General features: G+C 45.2%; 1 protein-coding gene and 2 long non-coding RNA genes across 3 annotated transcripts in view; 2 read left to right on the top strand and 1 right to left on the bottom strand.

Moving 5' to 3' along the window:
• LOC309702634 overlaps window positions 1–12,932 on the top strand; it is a 213,922-nt gene extending 200,990 nt beyond the window's left edge. The window contains exons 4-5 of the long non-coding RNA XR_014275651.1: window positions 12,743–12,797; window positions 12,906–12,932. This is a non-coding gene — a long non-coding RNA (uncharacterized lncRNA). The remainder of the gene's footprint in view (window positions 1–12,742; window positions 12,798–12,905) is intronic.
• LOC309702568 (uncharacterized protein) overlaps window positions 1–25,394 on the bottom strand; it is a 1,257,380-nt gene that overhangs the window by 1,041,611 nt on the left and 190,375 nt on the right. The gene's annotated exons all lie outside the window — the stretch shown is intronic.
• LOC309702647 lies at window positions 12,993–13,763 on the top strand. Its single transcript, XR_014275675.1, has 3 exons — window positions 12,993–13,056; window positions 13,171–13,261; window positions 13,637–13,763. It is a non-coding gene; the product is annotated as an uncharacterized lncRNA (long non-coding RNA).

The following is a 25,394-nucleotide window of genomic DNA, read 5'->3' as shown; positions in this document are numbered from 1 at the left end:
GACACAAATGAAGACCTACTGACGGAGGAGCTACAGAGCAACACAGTTCAGCCCTTTTGGAGTGTCAGTGCAACTCATTGTCAGAGTGATGAAAGGTACCCAGAATTCTCTCGAAATCATCAGTGCACATGTAATGCCCTCACATTCCTGGCCTACCTTAATGAGGAATACCAGTTCAACACAGCCATACTTGATAAGGTCCTTGAACAGGGAGATGCACTCTACTGTTGGATTAAAACAAATCTTCTGCAGAAGAAGCGTTATACACATGATCATCTGACCATGGAGGACCTGCCCAAAGAACTTCATACTGACATAAATGTCTACAGTGTGAAAATGGATGACGTAAGTTATGGATATGTGGCAGCAGCAGAGAACAGTCCTCAAAGAACAGAGTGGTGGTTGCCTCTTGCTAGTCGCCTTGTATGTCTGTCAACAGATGTGAACTTTGCTTTGCTCATGGTCTCACCTGAGTGCTTTGCGGTTTTCCGTGACAAATCTGGGAGGTATGGATTATTTGATTCACATTCAAGAAGTGCAGCGGGTTTACGTCAGCCAAATGGAACAGCAGTCATGCTCACTTTCACTCATGTGAATGACCTGATCACCCACCTGCATAACCTTTTTCAAAATCAAGGCAAGTATGCACGATATGAGTTTGTGCCTGTTTCTTTCAAAACAGTCAGCACTCACACGGAACCCCCTGGACAGTCAACTCAGGCAACACCAGGAGCTACAGCTACATCATCAACACAAAATGATGAACCACAAATCACGAATCCCACTGCGCAAATGCCTGAACCAGAATCAGCCAAAACCCACATGACGATGTCAGACAATACTTTAAACTCACCAGATGACAAAATGGCTAAAACCCCCCGAACAGCAAGAAATGTGAGCAAATTAAATAAACGACGACGTCGGAAAGCTATTCATCAAGCTCAAACAAGTCAGAGGGAGTATGTAAAAGCTAAAGACAAATCTTCAACTGAAGAAGTGGCAAAGAAGACAAACAAAAAAAGACACAACAGAGACCGATATGCCTCCTGTCGTGAATTTCGAATGAAAAGATTACAGGCTATGAAAACTCAATATGCTGAAAACTGTCATTACCGTAAACAAAGACTGTTATCAGCCAAAAAATATTACGCAAATCCTCATATTCAAGAAAAAGTAAAAGCCTGCAAGGTGAAGAGATACCAAAGTGATCGTCATTTTCAACAAAAAATGAGAGACTACATTATCAGAAGATATACTACGGATCCCGACTTTCAAATCAGACAGAAAAAATATGTGGTTCACAAGTACAACACGGATACCAGCTTTAAAACCAGACAGAAGCAATATCTGGTCCAAAGGTACAACACGGATACTGACTTTCAAACCAGACAGAAGCAATATCTGGTCCAAAGGTACAACACGGATACTGACTTTCAAACCAGACAGAAGCAATATCTGGTCCAAAGGTACAACACGGATACTGACTTTCGAACCAGACAGAAGCAATATCTGGTCCAAAGGTACAACACGGATACTGACTTTCGAAGCAGAATGAAAAAATACATGGGCCAGAAATACAGAGAGGATCATGTCAGAGAAAGGAAGAGTGCATACATAAGAACAAAATATGCATCTGATCCAAACTACAGGCACAAACAGAAAAAATCACTTTATGCCAGGTATCACAATGACTCACAATTCAGACTGCACCATATACAGCGCTGTGCCCAGTACCAGAGACACAAAATGGCTACCACTGCATCTTTTGCCATTTATAAAAAGTTGTGTGCACAGAGAATAAAGAAGAAATACAGACGACTAGTAACACAGTTCCAGCAGGGTCCACAGTCTGAAGCACAGCCCCAGCTTGTAGTGAACAGTGTGATGCAAGCAGCCACATTAGCTTTCCGTGAAGCCATTCAGTTAGGACCCACCCATGTCTGTACAGTGTGCCACAGAACTCTGTTTCCTAATCAAGTTAAACACTGCAAAAGATCAAAGTATGTTACTAATAGTAACATTGTTGCCACTTGCTTGACAGGAAAATTTGTCCATGTTTGTGACAGGGAATGCTCAGCTAATTGTACTTTCCCAAAACAAAGAATGGAAGAGTGGATTTACTACAACTGTGACAACCACCTACAAAGAGGCAAGATGCCATCCGTCGCAGTAGCAAACAATTTAGCACTAGCAACCATTCCAATTGAACTGAGTCGATTAAATGTACTAGAACGACAACTGACTGCTAAAATTCTCCCGTTTGCAAAAATAATTGCATTACCAAAAGGACAGCAAAGAGCCGTACATGGGGCTGTTGTTTGTGTACCATCGGATGTGGAAACCACAGTAAACTGTCTTCCCAGACCTAACAGTGAAGCCCAGCTCCTGCAGGTACAACTGAAGAGACACATCAGATTCAAAGGTTACCAACACTTCTACACTGTAAACATGAAGAACGTGTTAGCGGGATTATCAAAGCTAAAAGAGATGCATTCAGAATACAAAGATGTATCTATTGATGATGAAGCTACTTTTGCTGATCCCACAAGTAATCAGATAATCGAGACGGAACATGACACTGCTGATGCAGATATTCAAGATGCACTGCCTAGAAACTTCGACCAGCAAATTGTACCAGAAAGAAGAACCACTGAGGATGCAACAGCTGGACTGCTTGAGCCATGTCATGATGTAAACCAACTAATGGAGCCTGAACAGTCAAATGAAGAGCCCTTACAAGATATGGAGAAAGAAAAGGAAGAACTTCGACCTGGTCTTGTTCTAGACACCTGTATGCAACCACCAGATATAGCACAGGACATTTTATCATATGGTGAAGGAATATTTAGCATTGCACCCGCGCAAGGAAATAGACCTGTTGGCTTCTTCTCTGTTCCTAAACTTGAAGCCATGGCCTTTCCTGTGCAGTTCCCAACTGGACAGAACACATTAGATGAAGCCAGACAAGTTAAACTTTCCCCAAGCATGTATTTTAATACACGGCTGTTCTCTGCAGACACACGGTTTGCAACTGACCAAAGCTACCTATTCTTTGCACAGTTTGTAACAGAAACACACATGGCTACAAACAGCATGTCCATCCAATTGCGCAAAGGAAAGGCAATCACCAAGGATGGGCGTAAAATTTCTAACAGAATGCTTCAAAATAAAGACGAAGTGGAGAAACTGATAAATAACAAAGACGCAACACGCTTCATGAAACCTCTGAGAGGTACTCCAGCCTATTGGGAGAAGGCACTGAAAGACCTACATGCTATGGTCAGACAGTTAGGAAAGCCAACTTTTTTCCTGACATTTTCAGCTGCTGAAATGAGATGGCCTGAGGTTGTTGAGGTCATAAAAACTCAACAAGGTGAACAGGTGGATTTTTCACAACTTGACTGGAACACAAAGTGTGAAATTCTCCGAAGCAACCCTGTCACTGTGATGCGATTGTTTGAAAAAAGAGTTGATGCACTAATGACAACACTGATCCTGTCCCCAGCACAGCCCATCGGTGAAGTAGAAGATTACTTTTATCGAGTGGAGTTTCAGGCCAGAGGTAGCCCTCATATCCATTTACTGGTTTGGGTCAAAGATGCACCTGAATTTGGAAGCGACCTTGAAGACCACGTGTACAAATTTATTGACAAGTACATAACATGTAAGATGCCTGACCAAAACGCCGATCCTGAACTTCACAAAATTGTGTCTGAGGTTCAAGTCCACAGCAGAAATCACTCCAGATCCTGTAAAAAAGGTAATGTGTCATGTAGATTTGGATTCCCCAAACTACCCGTAGACCAAACAATGATTACTTTCCCAAGCCCAGATGATGATGATGATGATGATGATCACAATGATAAGCAGCATAGCACAAGTAAGGAGAAAGGCACAAATGAAAAGCAAAAGAACAGACAAATGGCTCTCGCAAAAAAAATGAAAGAGGCCAAAGAAAAACTCCATTGAGAGATTTGCTCTGCGACCCAAATTCCTCGTTTGAAGACTTGTCTGAGCTGCTTCACAAATGCAAATTAACTTATGAACAATACTTGGATTGTGTCTTCAATTTAAGCAATGGTCATGTCATCCTCTTACAACGTGAACCTAATGACTGCTGGGTGAATGCATACAATGCAGATCTGCTGAGGGCCTGGAATGCCAACATGGACATCCAATATGTCATTGATGACTACAGCTGCCTGATGTACATGATGTCTTATGTCTCTAAACCTGAATTTGAGATGACACAATTTCTTAATGGCGTCATCCAGGAAGTAAAAAAGTCCAATGTCAATGAAAGAGATGAAATGAAACAGATAATGCAGGCATATGCTAAACACAGAGAAGTCAGTGCCCAAGAATCCGTGGCAAGGACATGCAGCCTGCCACTAAAAAAGTGTTCACGCAGTGTGGTCTTCATACAGACTGATGATGATGCCCTGAAAATGAGTCTCCCGATGAGCAGGTTGCAGAGCATGGCACCAGATGATGAAAATGTGTGGATGTCCGGATTGCCAGAAAAATATGCAAACAGACCCAGAACACCTGACTTTGAAAGAATGTGTTTGGGTGAATTTGCTTCAGAGTACAGGATTCTCTACTGTCAGGCTCAGGAGGGACTCGGAGTCAGACCGTCACTAAAGTTCACGTTTTATTTACACACACAGACACCAGGTGCGAATATATACAGGTGAGGGGGCACAGGAAGAGGGTCTCCGGGAAGCACAGGCACGGGAAGAAGAGGGCTATGTACAAAATCCACTGAAGCTCAGGTAGCTCGGACTCCGGCTTTAGCTCACCAACGGCGGTCCTCAGGCTGGCGAGAATCCTGGCACAGAGAGGAAAGGCAGGTAAGTAGTGGCACGACAGAAACTCAGAAAAAGGCTCAGATAAGTGATGACACTGACGAGTGTTACACAATAATCCAGCGAGGAAGCACTCTCAGCAGCCGCCTTAAGAAGTGAGTGATATGATTGCTTGCAGGTGTTCGAGCCAGGGGCTGGAGCCGTCATGACTCCGCCCCGGTAGAGCGCAGTGCAGGGGAGAGAGAGAGATGCAGCACAACAAAAACACTTGTAGCCATACAGAGTCAGCCGAGAAGGCACAGGGTCATGACAGTACCCCCCCTCAACGGGAGCCCCTCGGCGACCCACCCGGCTTACCCGGATGCCGCCGGTGAAACTCGCGGAGCAGACCAGGAGCCAGAACCGCTGACCGGGGCACCCAGGAACGTTCCTCTGGCCCGTAGCCCTCCCAGTCCACCAGGTACTGGACGCCCCGCCCCCGCCGCCGAGAGTCCATAACGCGGGTGATGTTAAACACTTCCTGCCCATCCACGAGCCGGGCGGGCGGAGGGGGCCCGGAAGGAGGGCACAACGGGCTGGAGAGCACGGGCTTGACCTGGGAGACATGGAAAACATTATGGACACGCATATAGCGAGGCAGCTTCAGACGGATGGATACCGGATTGACCAGGGCCTCAATCTCGAACGGACCGATGAAGGCCGGGGAAAGTTTCTTCGACTCTGCACGAAGGGGAACAAAGCGTGAGGAGAGCCATACCTGTTGCCCAACTGTATAGGCAGGCGCAGGGATCCGGTGGCGGTCAGCGATCTCTTTATTGCGCTCCGCCGTCCGCAGCAGAGCGGCTCGGGTGGACCGCCAGGCCCGGCGGCACCTGCGGAAATGATGTTGTACTGATGGGACGGCATGCTCACCCTCCACGGCCGGGAACAGGGGAGGTTGGTAGCCCAATGAGGCTTCGAACGGCGACAGTCCAGTGGCTGAAGAGGTCAGGCAGTTGTGGGCGTACTCAATCCAGGGGAGCTGCTCGCTCCAAGTGGCCTGGTTGAGAGAGACGACACAGCGGAGTGCCGCTTCGAGCTCTTGGTTGGTACGCTCGGCCTGTCCATTGCTCTGAGGGTGGAAGCCCGAAGAGAGACTGACCGCGGCGCCGATCTGCATGCAGAACTCCTTCCAAACCCGAGAGGTAAATTGGGGTCCCCGGTCGGAAACGATGTCCATCGGAATGCCATGAAGCCGGAAGACGTGGGTGGTGAGCAGCTGGGCGGTCTCCAGGGCTGTAGGGAGCTTGGGGAGGGCGATGAAATGAGCCGACTTAGAAAAACGGTCAACAATAGTGAGGATGGTGGTGTTACCGGATGACGGTGGGAGCCCCGTAACGAAGTCCAGCGCTATGTGAGACCATGGCCGTCCTGGCGTGGGGAGTGGTTGAAGAAGCCCGGCGGGTGGTCGGTTGGGACGTTTGTTCCGGGCACACGTGGCGCACGCCATAACGTACTCCCTGGCGTCCTTGTCCAAGGTGGGCCACCAGAAAAACCGCTGGAGGAAGGTGATGGTGCGGCGGGCTCCTGGATGACAGGTGAACCGGGCAGTGTGGCCCCAGTGGAGTACCTGAGGTCGGACAGCAGCAGGGACAAACAACCGACCAGGGGGGCCCGTCCCCGGGTCGGGGTCAGTATCCTGGGCCTCGCGCACGAGAGCTTCGATCTCCCATGTGACAGCTCCAATAACACAGGTAGCTGGAAGAATCGGTTCTGGATCGGAGTCTCCTTCCGTACTGGAAAACTGACGGGAGAGTGCATCGGGCTTCACGTTGCGCGACCCTGGTCTGTAAGTGATGGAGAAATTGAATCTTGTGAAGAAGAGGGCCCACCTGGCTTGTCGTGAATTTAGGCGTTTGGCGGACCGGATGTACTCAAGGTTCTTATGATCGGTCCACACGATGAACGGGTGTTCCGCGCCCTCAAGCCAGTGCCTCCACTCCTCCAGGGCCAGTTTGACCGCTAGCAGCTCCCGATCACCGATGCCGTAGTTCTGTTCTGCGGGTGAGAGACGACGAGAAAAGAATGCACAGGGATGGAGCGTACCTTCAAATCGTTGAGACAGAACTGCTCCCACTCCAGAGTCCGAAGCATCCACCTCCACCACGAACGGTTGCCTGAGGTTGGGCTGACGGAGGATGGGGGCGGTAGTGAACTTCTCCTTTAGTAGGGAAAAGGCCTCCTGAGCAGAGAGGTCCCACTGAAAAGGAACTTTGGGAGAGGTAAGCGCAGTGAGAGGTGAGGCGATCTTACTGTAGTCCTTTATGAAGCGTCGGTGGAAGTTGGCGAATCCTAGGAACCGTCGGAGTTGCTGGCAGTTCGGCGGTTGAGGCCAGTCCACCACGGCCCGGACCTTCTCGGGGTCAGGTTTGAGATCCCCCTGAGAGATGATATAGCCAAGGAAGGCCACCGTGTCAACGTGAAATTCACATTTCTCCGCTTTCACGAACAACCGGTTCTCCAGGAGGCGCTGCAGGACCTGCCTCACGTGACTCTCGTGCTCCGCCTGGGACTTAGAGAAAATGAGAATATCATCAAGGTACACAAAAGCACATCGATTAATAAAATCCCTCAGAACATCGTTAACAAGGGCCTGGAAGACCGCGGGCGCATTGGTTAAGCCAAAGGGCATGACGAGATACTCATAGTGTCCGATATGAGTGTTGAAAGCGGTCTTCCACTCATCTCCCTCCCGGATCCTCACCAGGTGGTAAGCGTTTCGCAGGTCCAGTTTGCTGAACACCGTGGCCCCCTGGAGTAGTTCGAAAGCAGAATTAAGGAGGGGAAGAGGGTACTTGTTCTTTACTGTGATCTTGTTGAGGCCGCGGTAATCAATACATGGCCGGAGCGTCTTGTCTTTCTTTGCAACAAAGAAGAAACCTGCCCCCACGGGGGAGGATGACGGGCGAATTAACCCAGCAGCCAGAGAGTCGTTGACGTATCTCTCCATGGTTTCCCTTTCGGGCTGTGTGAGGCTGTAGAGGCGGCCAGAGGGGAGAGGCGCCCCAGGGAGAAGATCAATGGCACAGTCATAGGGCCGGTGTGGTGGAAGCGAACCCGCCTCATCCTTACTAAAAACTGCTGCGAGGTCATGATAGACGGAAGGAACCGAAGACAGCTCTGGTGACTTTGAAGGCTTCCCGGGGGGGGGAGAGGGAGCAGATGGCGTGGCGGCCCGAAGGCAGGTCATGTGGCAGCCCACACCCCACCCCATAACTTGCTCCTTCCTCCAGTTGATGTGTGGGTTGTGTTGTGAAAGCCATGGATAACCTAGTACAAGCGGGGTTACTGGAGCCTTAAACACACAGAAACAAATGTTCTCAACGTGGTTACCGGAGAGAGTGAGTGTGACAGGTAGGGTGACATGCGTTATGTCAGGCAACCGGTGACCAGACAGGGCGGACACGCGGAGAGGATGAGGCAGTGGTCGTGTGCCAATGCTGAGCTTGGAGACTAGCGACGCATCAATGAAATTCTGTTCTGCACCAGAGTCAATTAACACAGAGAGGGAATGGGACAACGACCGGAGGGTGAGTTTAGCAGGCAGCAAGAGACGGGGAAGAGGCTTGTTGCTGGACAGGTCGCCCACCAGTACCCTCTCAATTACTGGCGGGCGCCTCCTTTTGCCAGCGCCGGGCAGGCAGAGATGTAATGCCCCTTGCGACCGCAATACAAACACTCACCCGCGGAAAACCGGCGTTGTCGCTCCGCAGGGGTGAGTCGAGAACGTCCCAGCTGCATAGGTACCTCCTCCTCGGTTCCAAAAGCTCTAGCCTCCCGTGCGTCGGGTTGGGGCTCCCGAAAAGCCAGGGGCTCGCGAAACTGCTGTCTTCGTGAGCTCTGGCGCGCCCGCAGGCGATCATCCACCTGAATACACAGGGACATCAAAGCATTTAGAGAAGCAGGAAGCTCCCGCATCATTATCTCATCTTTGAGCTCTTCGCGGATATTATTTAACAGAGTGGTCTTCAGGGCCTCAGGTCCCCATTTGGTCTGTGCAGCTAGAGTCCAGAAATCAACAGAAAAGTCAGCCATGCTTCGCCTACCTTGCTTCAGATTAATCAAACGATAGCCAGCAGCCTCCGTACTAGAGCCTTTATCAAACACCGACTTGAAGCGAGACAGGAAGTCATCATAAGACATTCCGGGGCAAGCCTGTAGCTGGGCCTGCGCCCAGGCCAGGGCTCGATCACGTAGGAGCTGGGTGACGTAAGCGATCTTTACCCCGTCAGAAACAAAAACATGAGGCAGTAATTGAAACTGCATGGAACACTGCAACAAAAATCCCGCACATTTTCCCATCTCCCCAGAAAAAGCCTCAGGTGAAGGTAAAAGCTTATCCAGCGAAACCGGGGAGGCTACTGAAGCTAACGCGTTAGCAGCCTGAGTAGCTGTGGCTGCTGCAGTGACGGCAGGAGCGTGTGTTACCTGGGGAGGAGCCGCAGGAGGCTGATCGTCGGCCAGTGGAATCCGTTGGGCGAAGGCCTGAGTTAGAGACGCCACGTCTCCGCTGAGCCGTACTAGCATTTGTTCGTGTCGGTGCAGAAGCTCCTCCAGAGACATGGGGGCTGTCGCTGCTGCGGCTGGGTCTGCTGAGTCCATAGCGATGGCTGGATTATTCTGTCAGGCTCAGGAGGGACTCAGAGTCAGACCGTCACTAAAGTTCACGTTTTATTTACACACACAGACACCAGGTGCGAATATATACAGGTGAGGGGGCACAGGAAGAGGGTCTCCGGGAAGCACAGGCATGGGAAGAAGAGGGCTATGTACAAAATCCACTGAAGCTCAGGTAGCTCGGACTCCGGCTTTAGCTCACCAACGGCGGTCCTCAGGCTGGCGAGAATCCTGGCACAGAGAGGAAAGGCAGGTAAGTAGTGGCACGACAGAAACTCAGAAAAAGGCTCAGATAAGTGATGACACTGACGAGTGTTACACAATAATCCAGCGAGGAAGCACTCTCAGCAGCCGCCTTAAGAAGTGAGTGATATGATTGCTTGCAGGTGTTCGAGCCAGGGGCTGGAGCCGTCATGACTCCGCCCCGGTAGAGCGCAGTGCAGGGGAGAGAGAGAGATGCAGCACAACAAAAACACTTGTAGCCATACAGAGTCAGCCGAGAAGGCACAGGGTCATGACATCTACGGCCGTCAAACAGAGTCCAAAAATGCCATCCCTCTTTTGAATAACATGGGTTATATTCAAAAAAGAACAAGAGGGAAACCTGCAATAATCAGATATCCTCGGTTCTCAGAAAAGAAACAACCAGAAAAGTTTTATAGCAGACTACTAAAACTTTATTATCCACATCGATCAAATGATGACCTTAAAAACACAGAATACCCCACATCCGAGCAGTTCTACAAAAGTGGACGAAAACATGGTTTTGCAGTACGGCCAATTGTTACCTTTAACAAAAAGCGTTATGAAGGCCATGGCAAAACAATGGAAAGGGCACTGGAACAGATTGAACAACAAGGCCCACTTATCAATGCATGGAACACCTTTGCACCTGAGGTTGAAGTAGATCGTTTAGAGTGTGTGGCCCAACGACAATCCAGACATGACACTGACGAAAATGAAATGGACATTGTTCCTGACTACCAAGTCAGTGGTAGCAGCAGTGGAACCATGCCAGCAATCATAGCACCAAAGCTGAGCCCAGACTTTGTCAGAAAAATGTACCAAAGTCTGAATGAAACCCAAGCATCCATATTCTACGCAGTGCGTGAGTGGTTTTTCAAACTTGTGTGGGGTCACTGTCCTGAGCAGTTCTTTTATTTTGTCTCTGGAGGAGCTGGCTGTGGAAAATCACATGTTATCAAGTGCATATATGAGGAGGCAACAAAGATTTTGCACCAACTCCCCAGATTCCGAGACCAAGCAGACATGTCCTACCCTGCAGTACTGCTGACTGCATTTACTGGCACTGCAGCTTTTAACATATCTGGGAAAACACTGCACTCTCTGCTAAAGCTGCCAAGATCTTTAAAACCGCCTTATCAGGGACTGGGGAATGCACTGGATGAAGTGAGAGCTTCACTTTCAAATGCAGAGATTCTGATCATTGATGAGATATCTATGGTTTCTAAAGACCTTTTTGCCTACATCCACTGGAGACTTCAGCAGATCAAAGGAAACAAGAAACCTTTTGGTGGGATGTCTATCCTTGCAGTAGGAGACTTTTACCAGCTGCCACCCCTTGGAAAAGCCAAACCACTCTGTGTGTACGAGGACAATGTCCTTGATCTCTGGAAAGACTATTTCCACATGGTCAACCTGACAGAAATCATGCGACAGAAAGATGATCATTCTTTTGCTGAAGTTCTGAACAGGATAAGAGTGAAGCAAAAAACAGATTCTCTTGAAGCCGATGACAAAGCCTTGCTCACACAGGCTATCCATGACATAAAAGACTGTCCATCTAATGTATTACACATTTATGCTACAAACAAAGAGGTCGACAAACACAATTCAGCAACTGTAACTGCTCTTCATTCTGATATCATAAATATTCAGGCAGAAGACTACAGAAAAGACCCACGAACGGGTGAGATGGTCCTCCTGGCAGAAATGATGAAAGGCAACAAAGGAGATTTACCTGATAACATACAAGCTGCACCTGGAGTGCGTGTTATGATTATCAGAAATTTGGATGTTGAAGATGGGCTTGTTAATGGGACATTTGGAACAATCACGAACATTGTGACAGCCACACAGGATGGACCAAAAACTGTGAATCTCATTGGACTCACGCTGGACAATGAAAATTCTGGGCAAAAATTTCGCAGAAAAATACAAGGATCCTCAGACAATCTTGTGTATATTGAGAAATGTGAAGAATGCACAAGTAAAAAAGGAGTGGTTCGCAGGCAATTTCCAATGAAGTTGGCCTTTGCATGTACAGCTCACAAAGTACAAGGCATGACAATGGAATCAGCAGTAGTATGCTTGAAGCGTGTTTTTGAACCTGGAATGGCCTATGTTGCACTCAGCCGCACAACCTCACTTAAAGGACTGTACATCACAGACTTTGATGAAAAGAAAATCTATGCTGATCCTGCCATCACAGATGCACTCAAAAATATGAGACATGCATCATTTGAGAATGCAAGACCACTGTTGCAATTCTTAAAATCAGTAGATCCCACAGTCCCCACGTTGACAATTATCCATCATAATGCACAAGGTCTCCCAACTCACATGGAGGACATGAGATACCACCATGAACTCAGCCTTGCTGATGTTTTATGTATAACAGAAACACACTTGTCTGGATCATCGGTTTCTCCCCGCTTCCAGCTGGAACAATACAACATGGCCACACACAACAGACACGTCTCTTACACAAATCATACAGACATGGCAAAGGTAAATGGCGGTGGAGTTGCAATTTACTACAACACAATTCTTACAGCAGAGTCCCGAAAATACCTGCAAAATGTGACTGACCTTGAATTTGTTGTTGTCAAGGTTGAATCGCCAGTTACAGCTTTGATAGCAACTGTATACAGGCCACCAAATTACAGCCATGTGAGGTTTTTACCACAAATGCAATGTCTTTTGGACTCGTTGGAAATGATGAATCACCAACCAATTATTGTTTGTGGAGACTTCAATGAGGACCTTATGAGCAGAGGAAAAAAACCCATCCAAGAACTGTTGCAGTCAAGAGGATATGCACAACTGATTACTGCTGCAACTACCGAAAAACACACATTGATTGATCACATTTACATATCACAGCCATACGCCTGCCTCCAATCAGGTGTTCTGAATACATATCACAGTTATCATAACCCCATTTATTGTGTTATTCACTAACACAAAATGACTGCAAGGGTATGAGGGATATGGACTTGCCAAGTGTCACTCCCTATTGGCCTACTCTCGGCTAGAAGTCATACAGATGGACCTAAATATGGATATCAGCATCTACAACAAGAAGTACAGGTGAGTCCTCTTGTAACATTCTTTAATGTACTTCTATTTTATTAATTCCTATACACTCTGAACCGAATTTGTTGAAAAATAAAGTCAATCATGTTCTCTTATACGCAGACACAACAGAACACCAGCCTCTACGTGGTGCGAAGCCTACTGCAACCAAAACGTGATCTTCATGTCTTTGCGACTGAGCACATTGAAGAGCTGACCAGAAACGTGAACAGAAAAACTGCAACTGCACCTGATGGGATCCCTGCCATAACAGGTAATTGTATTTTTGTTTCTTTCTTTATATTGTAACATTTGATATTGATAGTGTTTGAAACAAACTATAATCTCATCCATTCATTAAGTCATCCATTCATTCATAACTCCTCAGATGTGTTCTGTCCAGTGAAGGCAGTGGAGAAGCCCTACACTGATGTTGAAACTGTGCCACTCTTCTAGAAACCAGCTACAAGGATGGGCAGGTATAGTGAAATTAAAATGCATCTTTTGTTCAACAGGTTTATATACAGTCAAGTGATCAAAAGACACCAGTATTAAACCCATTTAAGCCAACTATATGCTTTGATTGGAACTATATACAGGCCACCAAATTACAGCCACATGTGGTTTTACCTCACATGACAACTTACTTAATCAAAAGACACCAGTATTAAACAAATTTCTCTTTTTTACTTCCTTTTTAATTTAGTTTTGGGTTATTTAGTTCTAAAGTTACATTTGTTTTTGCAATTATTTATTAGAACATCATGACTTGCCAGTTCGCTAACTGAAGACCTGCACTTTGTGATGTCTCTTGTTTTGTTTTAAATTGTGTTTTGCTTTTATCTGTTTTCTAGCTGTTTTTGCAAAGTCAGCCAACCTCTTGCTTCCAAATGACCCTTATCCAGAAGTATCCGTGAATGCCTCATGAGAAGAAACTAAAGTGGAGACCTACCTCTCAGAGAAAAACGCACACATAAGAAAAGCGACCCACTTCAGTACTGGAAAGAACATCCTAATCTGTCTCCCTCTATGGCTGCTGTTGCGAACCCAGTGTGCCCCCTGTAGCTCTGTGGACAGTTTTTGATTTGATTACATCTCACCCCAACCGGTCGCGGCAGATGGCTGCCCCTCCCTGAGCCTGGTTCTGCCGGAGGTTTCTTCCTGTCAAAAGGGAGTTTTTCCTTCCCACTGTCGCCAAAGTGCTTGCTCATAGGGGGTCATATGATTGTTGGGTTTATCTATATACATTAATGCTTGTATGCTTTTCATTTATACTTTTGCCTTACTCTTCGGTTCATAATATAAAGTTACTTGAATTGTTTCCTTTTTCCTTTTTATATTGCTTTGCTGTTTACCACAATCTAAATATCATGTTTAAATGGAATACATTATTGTAAATGGTATTTGTACAAAATATAGTTTGAATACGATAAGATACCTTTATTAGTCCCACAAGGGGAAATTTCATAATTTGCATAATTTTCCCTTTTCACATTAAAATACCTTTGAAATACAAATTGAACACCGCTTAATGGACTTATTTTTTTCTACTAAGAAAACTTACTTTGGTTTACAATCTGTTAAACTGTTCACTTTAAACGACTCAAAACTGTAAAATCTAAATTGTAACTTCTCTTGAACACCTCAGACTTAAACATAATTTCTTTTATATCTATTAACTTCTTTTGTAATGGTGTAACTGGAGCATCTTTCTCTCATCTATGTATGCTGCACTGCATATAGCAGAGATCACAATACAGCTTACTTTTCTTTAACTTGAAAATCAGCTGTATTCAATTTCCCTCCCTCTTGTGGTATAAATAGCAAACTATGCTCATGTTGCATATTGCTCCCCCTAGTATTATAAATGGCAACCTGCACTAATTGCACGACATTAAAGGCAAACTACACTCATTGGCAGTAGCATAGGCACACTTAAAATTTCTTCTGGAATTTTCGGTTTCTAGTTGGATATGCCATACAGAGACAGGTGGGGTGGAAGGGGCCTTCCACTGGGAGATAATGAGTTTACGCCCCAGCATCAATGCAGTCTGTACCCACTCAGCAGCCTTAGGTGGAGCATAGTTAAGGAGTGATGGGTCTCCCAAAACAAATAGTCTTGGTGAGAAAGGAATATCCCATCGTATGGTTGATTTGATAAAGTCATGTATCTCAGTCCAAAAGACTTGGGTTTTAGGACAGCTCCAAATCATATGGGTCAATGTGCCCACCCCAGTCTGACATCTCCAGCATTCAGGGGACTGTATGAGGTTCGCCCTATACAGTCTGTGTGGCGACCAGTAAATTCGGTGTAGTAATTGTGTGGATGCCCTCAAGGCATCCACACTATTGAGTTCCTGTTTCTCTTTATTCTTTATTGTGTGGATGCCCTCAAGGCATCCACACTATTGAGATCCTGTTTCTCTTTATTCTTTATTTTTCTTTTTCAAGTTGCTTCCGTACGTTTTTTGGACCTTAACTACTCCCTCAGATTTCAGCCGATTTTCTCCATTCAAACTTTAAAAAATTCTGCTGTTTCTGCTAATGGGTGCTATGACTTTTGGTGCTCATTACTTCTATACTTTTTGAGATATTGAATTTCTTTTGCAATATTTTTTGCCCATTTCTGCCATATTATCAGTATCACTGATTTTCCTTGCCGAGTTGACCTGTGTTTTAGCTCAATGAGATGAGTATCCGTTCTGAGACTGGGAGGCCCGGGTTCAAATCCCGCTTATGGCAACATTTCTTTCAGTCAACAGTTACACTTTTTTAAGTCTTTTCAACACAAATTTCAGCTTTTTCACCCCTTTTCAGCAGAATTTTATGTTTTTTCACCACTTTTCATCACAAATACCAGCTTTTTCAGCTGTTTTCAGCAAAATCCTCTTTTCAGCAGAATTCTGCTCATTGAACTCTTTTCAGCAAAATTTTTCAGTTTTTTTCTGCTGTTTTCAGAAAAACCCTCTTTTCAGCAGAAATTCTGCTTATTCAACTCTTTTTAGCAGAACTTCTGCTCATTCAACTCTTTTCAGCAGAACTTCTGCTCATTCAACTCTTTTCAGCAGGAATTCTGCTGATTCACCTCTTATCAGCACAATTCTCAGCCTTTTCTGCTCATTTCAGAACAATTGTCAGTCTCTCCACCTCTTCTTTGTGAGAAAGACTTTGGTGCAGGGAGATGAGAACCTGCCTTGAGCACCAGAAGGGCCAGGTTCAAATCCTGCTCAGGGCAACATTTTGTTGGGTTTTTTTTTTTCAACTTTTTCAGCTTTTTTTCAGCAGACATCTTCAGCCCTTAAGGCATCCACACAGCATTTTCGCAGGAAATGCAAATTTTTCTAGTTCTTTATTATTCTAGTTGCTTCCGTATGTTTTTTGGACGTTAACTACTCCCTCAGTTTTCTGCCGATTTTCTCCGTTCAAACTCTAAACTGTTCTCCTCTTTTTGGAGATGGGTGCTATATCTTTTGGTAGTTATAGCTATTATACTTTTTAAAATATTACACTTTTTTCCATTAATTTGTCCCATTGAAATGAATGGAAAACTTCCACAATTCTGTTAAAACTTTCTTGTCTTTGAAACTTAATTACTTCCTCATACTTTCACCTAGAAACTCCATTCAAACTTTAAAACGTTCTCAAATGATTGGGCTATTCCTGTGTGATTCAGCTTTTTCAGATCTTCTACCGTTTTTATCTTATCTCTCTTTAAGTCTTCAGTTGCAAAATTGTGATTTTTCAGAAAATACATGCGTTGCTATGGTTGCTATGCAATTAACTCCCAGTGCACACTCGTCCGTTCTGAATTTTCTCTTCAGAGTTTTCACCTCTTTTCTGCCCAAATTCTGCTTATTCACCTCTTTTGAAACATTTTCAGCCTTTCCACCTCTTATCAGCACAATTCTAAGCCTCTTCTGCTCATTTCAGCACAATTGTCAGTCTCTCCACCTCTTCTTTGTGAGAATTTCTGTGGGGCAGTGAGATGAGAACCTCCCTTGAGTACCAGAAGGGCCAGGTTCGAATCCCGCTCAGGGCAATATTTTTTTTGTTTTTTTTTTTCAACTTTTACAGCTTTTTTCAGCAGACATCCTCAGCGTAAAGGCATCCACACAGCATTTTCGCAGGAAATGCAAATTTTTCTAGTTTGAATTGGATTAGTCTCGTTCTAAGTTCCCTGGACACCTTTTTACTATTCTGCAAAAGTGCAGTCCATTCCTGATCTGTAAAAGCCACACCAAGGTCAGATTCCCAAGCTAACCGGAGGGCGGGTAGCCCTTTACTCGTGCCCGTAACAAGCACTGAGTAATATTTAGAGACTTCACGACCCCCCCCAAAGATTTTTTTGATGTAGCTGAGATATTCAATATTTGGAGGTGGTGTGGAGGAGGAACCAAAGGTTTTGAGCAATAAGTGCCGGAGCTGCAAGTACCTCCAAAACTGACTTTGTGGCAACTGGAACTGTGCTTTAAGGTCGTTGAAGGACTTGAGAATTCTCCCCTGATACAGGTCTCCGAGAACAAGTATCCCTCTCTGGACCCACAGTCTCCAGAAAAACGGCGACTTGTTAATGCAGAGTTTGGGATTAAGCCATATGGAAGCCTCAGTATGAAGGTGGGAGTTAAAATTTAGTAGTAAGGCCACCTTCTTCCAGACCGTCTGCAGGAAAGAAAGAATGGGGTGGGTTTGTATATCTGGTGGGAGCTTGGTGGTTAAAATGTGCATCGGAGGGAGTGGTGAGCACAAAGTACTCTCCAGACTAAGCCATGGGGGGGCTCGTTCTGGAGGGAGAGCCCAGTGAACCATGTGTCTCAGACTGAAAGCATAATGGTAAAATAGTAGATTTGGGACCCCCAGGCCACCCGACTCTACTGGTTGCTGTAGCTTTTTAAGCTTTATTCTAGGGCGTCTGTTATTCCATATGAATTGGTTGCATAATCTGTCAAATTGATGGAAATATTTTGATGGGATTTTTAGCGGGAGTGTTTGTAGTAGGTAATTAAATTTTGGAGCACAATTCATTTTGATGATGTTAACTTTACCCCAAAGGGTGAGAAACAAAGGGGACCATCTAATTATGTCGGTTCTGAACTTGTCCAATAGAGGCTCAAAATTAGCCTGAACTATGTTGTATAACAAACGGGGGAATGTAATGCCCAAGTATTTAATACCAGTCCGAGGCCAGCTGAAATCCCCTGGTTGGAACAGGGTTTTGGGGCAGAAGGCTGTCAGAGGGAGCGCTTCAGACTTTGACCAATTTACTCTATATCCTGATATATTAGAGAACCGGTTAATAATTCTTAAGAGAGCAGGTAGAGATCGTTCTGGCTGTGATATTAGGACCAGGGCGTCATCAGCATAGAGCATCAATTTGTGATTATTATTGTGGACCTGGATACCTGGAAAATCAGGGTCTCTACGTATTGTCGCTGCCAGAGGCTCTAAAGCTAAAGCAAAAAGCAGAGGACTCAGTGGGCAGCCCTGTCTTGTACCCCTGTGGAGGTCAAAGGACTGCGATATAATACGGTTCGTTAGTATTGATGCTCTTGGATTGTTGTAGAGAAGTTTGACCCACCTTATGAATTTTGGGCCAAAGCCAAATGCTTCCATTACACAAAATAGAAAACGCCACTCTACCCTGTCGGATGCTTTCTCTGCATCTAAGGAGAGGGCTATAGCTGGAGAAAAGTCCCCCGTAGGGGATTTATTCTGGGTTGCCCACATAATATCAATTAGGCGTCTAATATTATCGGCAGAGCAGCGAGTCCGAATAAAACCAACTTGGTCGGGGTGTATTAAGTAAGTCATGACCTTATCTAATCTGGTTGCTAGTACCTTGGCTAAAATTTTGCAATCGCAATTGATCAAGCTTATTGGTCTGTAACTCTTACAGTCAAGCGGGTCTTTGTTTTTCTTCAAGACAAGGGAAATAAGTGCCTCTGACAGTGTTGGTGGCAGGCTGCCCTTATCCAGGGCCTCCTCAAACATTTGCAGGAGCAGAGGGGAGAGCTCCTCTGGAAATTTCCTGTAAAACTCTGCTGTAAACCCATCCAACCCAGGGGCCTTGTCAATTGGCAGATTTTTGATTACCCTTAAGATCTCTTCCCTTGAAATTGGGGCATCCAGGGAGTCCACCTGTGTCTCAGAGAGAGTTGGGAGGTTAAGGGGGGAGAGAAAACTGTTAATTTCCTGAGAGTTTGCTTGTATTTCTGAGGAGTAGAGTTGCATATAGAAATCTCTGAAGGCTTCATTCACTTCAGAGGGTTTTGACACCATAGTGCCATCCTGTGCTCTAATTGCTGCTATGATAGTCTGAGCTTCTTTTTGTTTAATATATCTTGCAAGCAGTTTGCCAGGTTTATCTCCATCTTCGAAGTATTTCTGCCTAGCCCGAAATAGAGAAAACTCCATTTTCTGAGTCAAAATTGAGTTAAACTCATATTTAAGTCTAGTTAGGTGGGTCAGATTTGCCGAGCTCATGTCTGCCTTAAAAGCAGCTTCAGCTATGGCAATCTTCCTCTCCAGGTCTATCTGCTTGGATAGAGCAGTTCTTTTCCTATATGAGGCATGCTGGATGATGAACCCTCTAATAAAAGCTTTCAAAGCTTCCCATGCTACACCCGCACTGGGAGCTGTAGAGAGGTTAATTTCTATATAAGAATTGATCTGCTCTCTCAAGGAGTGGAAAAAGTTGGGATCATTTAAAAGGCTTGAGTTTAGCCTCCATCTGGGAGACTTGGGGGGGGGGGGGGGGGGCTACCAAATGAGCTCAGATGTAGGAGCACCGGGGCGTGGTCAGAAACGTGTATACTACCAATAGAGCAGGACATTGCTGAGGGCATGATAGAATTTGACACAAGAAAATAATCTATTCTTGACAGAGTGTTGTGGGGGGCAGAATAAAAGGTGTAATCTCTTGCGGATGGGTTGAATACTCTCCATACGTCCACCAGACCCAAGGTCCTACACATTTTTATAGTGACCGAAGCTGATCTAGAGTGTCGCTGTGAGGGAGTGCTTCGATCCAGTATATCATCCATGACCAAAATTGAAGTCCCCTGCTATCACTAATTTTGCATTCCAAGTTTCCAAAAAAGGTTGGGTCGTCAATGTTTGGTGCATAGACATTGCTTAAAATCATCCTATGGCCTTGAATCTCAGCCAAGAGTAGCAATGTCCGCCCATCTTCATCCTTAATCATCCGGGAGCATTTAAACTGTAACTGCTTATGAATTAAAATTGCGACACCCCTACTCTGACTGCTGCCACACGAAAAAAATACCTGACCCACCCAATCACGGCAAAGTTTATCTGACTCTTGGGGAGACAAGTGAGTCTCTTGAAGAAAGACAATGTCAACTTTTTTTGATTTGATAAATGTCATGATCTTCTTTTTTTTGATTGGATGGTTAAGGCCCTTTACATTCCAGGTCATCAAAGTAAGGGCCCTCTGTTGCTTATTCGCCATCATGCAATAAGTATCAGACGCATAGCAGTGGGGTAACTTATTATTAGAACCAGGAGTTCAGTACCAAGTGGACAATATTTGGAAGGCTGGCTGTAAGAAAAATGGGGGGGTTCGGAAGTAAATAAAAATAACAACTGATAAACATTTAAACAGATACGTCTGGGGCAACCGAGAACACTAGTCACCCTCAGGTGGGCTATGAGCCCCAGAAAGCAAAACATAAACTTTATGGTCCGTGACTCTAACCAGTCGAACAGTCATAAACAGGACCCGTCGCCAGCAGCAGCAGCATATTAAGTCGTCGTAATATGAGGAAAACAGTCATTCTGGGACTTAGCTAACTGAACAGACCTCTATGCAGGTTGGTTAGAACTGTCCCCTGACAAACTGAAAAGGGCTTCATGACAACTGAATTACTAAAAGATGAATTTAACAGTCTTAGTGAGCTTCTCTACCCAGCAGATTGTGTTGTATTCTCAAAAGTAGCACAACTGAATAAATCAAATAAAGCTGCGAAGCCCTATAATATTGAAACTAAACAGTTAAGAGGTGCAAAGTATAGCGTGTTAATTAACGCTAGGGCGAAGAGAAAAAAAGGGTAGTGTTTAAATCGAAGCCCTGACTGTAAATAACTCAAGGTAAAGACAGAATGTAGTCCTGGGCTTTTTTGGGGTCAGTAAACTCACGTCTGCCCTCCGTCATTTTCAGCACCAGCACTGCTGGGAACAGTAGGGAGAACTTTATCTTCCTTTCATGCAGCAGCCGTTTACAGGGATTGAATGCTGCTCGTTTGTCCGTGACAAGTTTGGAGTAGTCAGGGAAGATCATAATGCGGTGGCCATTACAGTTCAGCTGTCCCAGCCTCCGCGCAGCTTCCATGATCTGCTCCCTGTCCTGGAACCGCAGAAATCGGGCGATGATGACCCTCGGGGGATGACCGTCAGGTTTGCGTCTCACCAGGCTGCGGTGTGCGCGGTCAATCTCCAGCCCGCCCGGGAAGTCGACCTTCAGGAGTTGTGGGATCGCGTTGCGCACAAATGCTAGAGCGTCCGAACCCTCGCAGCCTTCTGGAAAGCGCAGGTTGTTCCTCCATCCTCTGTTTTCGATGTCGTCTAATTTCTGTCGTAGAGCGTTCACCTCGTCACTAGTAGCAGGAGGATTTTCCTTTAGCGCTCTGCTAGCATCCTCAAGGAAATCTAAACGAGACTCAGCGTTGCTTATTCGAGTAACCATATCCGCTAGCTTAGCCTCCACTGCCCTGGTAGCAGTTTGGATAGCGTTCAGCTTGCTCTCTTGTGTCTCGGAGGTTTCCTTAAGTAGCACGTAAATACTTGCAATGTCTTTGGCCATTTGTTCAGTTGTAGCAGTCTGAATAGTATCCGACATTGGAGGTGAGGGCGGGTGCACATCATTAGCTTTCGCCGAGGTTTCCTTGCTAGCGCCTTCTTGCCGTCGAAGCGTAAGTTTTTGTTGGTGACTCGGCATTTCTAAGCTTTCACAAAGAGTCTTCAAGCTTCCCACTGTCCTGAGGTTATATTTTGTAAGTGCTGTGTAGCGTAATGCTCTAAGTCCAATGCAAATTAGCTGCCGCTGCGACGGAGCTTCCCCATTCAAGCTGCCATCTTGACCGCCTACGTCACCGGACTCCTATAGAGTTTCATTTTTAAAACCCCTTTAACGGGTAGAGCATATCCGTCCTGAACACTGTGTTTGGGCAATTTACATAACATAGAAATCCTACAACTATTCCTAAAGTCCCTCTCATTACTCTTCATTACTTTTATGCTCACATTTAACCTGTGTCTAACGAGCTTTTAATTTCCTAAACAACACATTTTCTGGAACTATGGTTCTCTGTGCTCTGTGCTTCTTTTTGGGTTCCCCTTTCTCTGGTTGGTTCCGTTCGGTCTCGGTCTTCCAGGATTCTTGCCACCAATGTGGTCGCTGTGGTCCTGAAATCTTCTCCTGTAAAGGATAGAAAACAAAACGCCTCTCTCTGCTACACCTCAATAATCTACTGTGTTCATCTTTTGTTCAAAGTTGGTTCACAATATCAAGTTCTGGGCTCTGTCCTTTATATTAACTTTACTTAATCTTTACTTAATCTTAATTTACTTGATCTCAATGTTCTTTATGTGTGTGAGCAACACTTTAAATTTTATTAAACACACCCAGGGTTAGATATACACCATCACCCTATCACCATATAAACAGACAGAGATGTTCCTCTTTCTGTCACATTCTTGCATACATGGCAATTTGTTTCACCTTCCAGATGATTCCTGGGGACTTACAATTTCTTGACTCTTCTTCTGTCATTTGTTACTAGGCAGCTCAACTGCAGTTAGAAGCTAAATGAATTCCAGGTCCTCGGCCTGGCCTATGTTTAAATCATTTGTGTTTGTAAGCGTGTATGCGGTTTAACCTTCTGCTGCTCCAAGTCACTTACACAATAGATCATCGGGACATCGTGCCAACGAAGCTTAAGACCTTGAATAGACTGAGCATCAACTCTTTCATGAGCACAATATCCAATGTGTGTATACAATGATTATAGCTGCACCTTTAATAAAAGTTTTAGTCTAATGCCAGTAGCTTTAATAAACATTTTAATGCAGTGTTAATGATGAAGGCTATATTGTAGCAGTAAAGTATTTTCTTTATTCCCACATTCCCTCTCTTGACCTTTCAAAAAGAAAGGTCACCACACTTCGTGTTGTGTCACTCCTCAGCCCATTCGGCCGCTTCTAAGTCCATCAATGGCATCATGGCCACTGGAACCACCGTTCCAGGGTCCACTGCCCTCGTTATTACCTTTTCCAGCAGTCCTCTGGCGCAAGGAATGAGACAACAACCGCAGGTGACCAGTATCGCTAAAAAGCGGCAGTAGAAAACATTGCAGACATGAAAAACCCCTTCCATTTCCCAAACACTGAGGTCATCCAGCTGTCCAGCGGATTGTCAATTCCCGAGTGCTCATGCATGGTTTTAGACAGAGTTTTCAGCCCCTCCAGAGCTCGGGTTACTGAGCCATCTGGAGCAGTGTTGTTGGGGATAAAGGTACAACACACTGTTCCAAACATGGCACACACACCCCCTTTCTCCGCCAACAACATGTCTAGGGCCATTCGATTTTGCACTCCCATCAGCGAGGTCGAACCCAACTGTTCTGTGAACCCCTCCACGGCATCTCTGGTCAGGTTAGAGTCTCAGCACATTATAATGGACGTAGTTTATGCGATCAACATTCTTATTTGGAGTTATCCATATGAACATACTTTCAAATCCTGAAGCTAGTTGGTCCACTAGTTTATACTCATCTGGAACTCCCCTGGGCACTTCTATTGAGTCAGTCCAGGTAGGCGAGTTCATTCTAGGGTCATAAGCATGTATCCCCTGTGTCCCTCTCTTTGCCAAAATGTGTCTCTTACGTCTGGCCGCCAATGTGCGTGTGTTGCGTTGTCGTATGGCTTTTACTTTGTTCCCGATTAGCATGAGTGGAGCTCCGAGTCGCACCATTGCGCACGTCCCTTCACTTCCCATATGGGCACGAACCAAAAGGGTGTTACGTCCACAATAATAATAGAGCCCACTTCTTGCCCATGTTCCAATTAAAGTGTTCGTTTGGCTTACTTTGTTTGTGGTTCTCCCTGTGACTGTGACAGAGCACCAACTTGGGTCAATCTCTCCCAACTTGTACTTTACCGTGTAGTTGTTTTGTTTGGGCATGAATGGTCCTACTTGTGTTTGCTTGTGAATTAGGGGAAATAAGCTGGACAAGATAGTCCAGTTGCCAGTGCTCACCGCTTCTCTAGTCATCCGCAACATGCAGTCATAGCCCCACTTGTCCTCTGGATACAGTGGCGCGGGCTCCGTCAACAAACGTGGTCTAGCTGAAGCACAGGCAACACAATCAGATACATGTTGTTCTTTAGCATTTTGAGCCACCCAGTCCAGCCAGAGGTTACTGTCACTGAAGCCGGTGGCACGCTCAATCAGGTCCTCAGTCCTAGTGTAATCCACCGTCAGGACTGGTCTCCTGTTTGTTTCCTGCTCCTCTTAATGTAATGGTACATTTTATTTTACTTTATCAGACTTACCCAAAATATATATGCTTTCGTTACTTTGCTCCTGTCTCCCTCCAGTACCAGCTGTTTTAATAATTTACTGTTTTAAAGGGAAAAAACCTTGGTCACTTGGACAAGTCTTTGTAATTATTTTCCTCTATCAAACTTAATTGACTTCTACAGTGGCCTGCTTTTGTTAATAGTAACATGAGTAACATCCAACATTTTCTCCCCTTTAGCATTTGGTATTTCCCCCACTATATAATGTACTACCATAATCTACATCCAGTCAATAAAACAGAATTTTCTCAAAGCAAACATCAGCAACCCAAAATCAGCAGCCCCAGAATTAAGACTTGCGCTCCTGCTCATGGCAAAAGCAAAGCAAAGCAAAGCAAAGCAAAGCAAAGCAAAGCAAAGCATCCCCTTTCTCTTGCCAGCGTGGTGAATTGTTTGTCAGCATTTATTCATCCTACTCTTGGTCCAGTCTTTATCTCAGTGTCCAGTCAGTCCAACCTTTAGTCCACATCGTCAGTCCAGTCACAGTCCAGTCACACGCATTCACACCAGATATTGCTGATAGTGGAGATTCCTGCGCAAATAATCAGATTCTCCACCCTCAGCAACGTGAGCTCATTCATTTCTTTTATTTTGTTTTGTTTTTTGTTTTTTAGGAAAAGAGTTCTTTATGCTCTTGGACTGGATTGACTCGCTGCAATCATTTTAGACAGGGACTTACAACCTGATCAGGTCCCCACAGGTCGGCTTTTCCTCAGCCAGTTGTAATCTGGAAAAGCTCACCTTAAATTTGTTCTCCCAAAAATTTTTACAGCGCTGTTAATTCAATCTTGCAGGCCTGCTTAGAACAAAAATGAGAAAAAGAGAGCTGATTATTAGCTCATCAGAGCACAAAACATCATCACCTGACAGGTTTTCTCTTAAGTGCACTGTTACAATGTTAAAGGGCCCAGTTCTAACCATGTCCATGAGTAATAAAACTCCCTCTATTAAAATAAGAAAACAAGCCAAACCTAACTGTCAGAATCAACCCATCACTAAAACAACAACCCCAAAAAT

Source organism: Aulonocara stuartgranti, assembly GCF_965226115.1.
Source record: "Aulonocara stuartgranti genome assembly, chromosome: 3".
Classification (NCBI taxonomy): Eukaryota; Metazoa; Chordata; class Actinopteri; order Cichliformes; family Cichlidae; genus Aulonocara; species Aulonocara stuartgranti.
This window is presented reverse-complemented; position numbering and strand designations above follow the sequence as displayed.